This window comes from Chaetura pelagica, unplaced genomic scaffold (assembly GCF_000747805.2).
Source record: "Chaetura pelagica isolate M959 unplaced genomic scaffold, ChaPel_1.0 scaffold550, whole genome shotgun sequence".
Lineage (NCBI taxonomy): Eukaryota > Metazoa > Chordata > Aves > Apodiformes > Apodidae > Chaetura > Chaetura pelagica.
Window position 1 is genome coordinate 59,861 of NW_009951802.1, and position 548 is coordinate 60,408.

Here is a 548-nt window from a genome sequence, read left to right on the forward strand (position 1 = left end):
ATGCTAACCCAGCAGTGCCTCTGCACTCACACACTGACACCTTTCCCACCACATTTCTCAGGATTTCCTCCCTGCCACGTGCACGTTGCCCAGTCCTCACCTGCAGTTATATCTAGATATATCTAGATATTTCTAGATATAATATCTAGATATCTAGGTATTATATTTCTAGATACAATCTTCTTTTTGCATTACCTACGTATTTCCTTCCTCTCTTCAAGAACCCTTCCCAGCCAACCTGCTCCCTGCTGTGTGGGGCTGGCAGCAAGTCCAGCTCTGCAAAACCAGCAGCAGCTGGATGGGCAGGGGGGCCACAGGGGCTGAGATGCCCCCCAGGGAGCTCAAGCTGCCAAGGAGAGGTTATCCCAGAGCCACAGCAGTGCCCACACTCCCCAGGTTTCCTTGGAGTTTCCTTCTGCTGGTAATCCTGAGCCACTGGGGGAGAGGAGGACAGCACAACTGGGACATCCACTCCAGAGCCTCACCCTGGGCTCCAGCTTGGCCCCCTCCTTACTGCCCAGAAGATCCCCTTCACATCCAAAGCATCC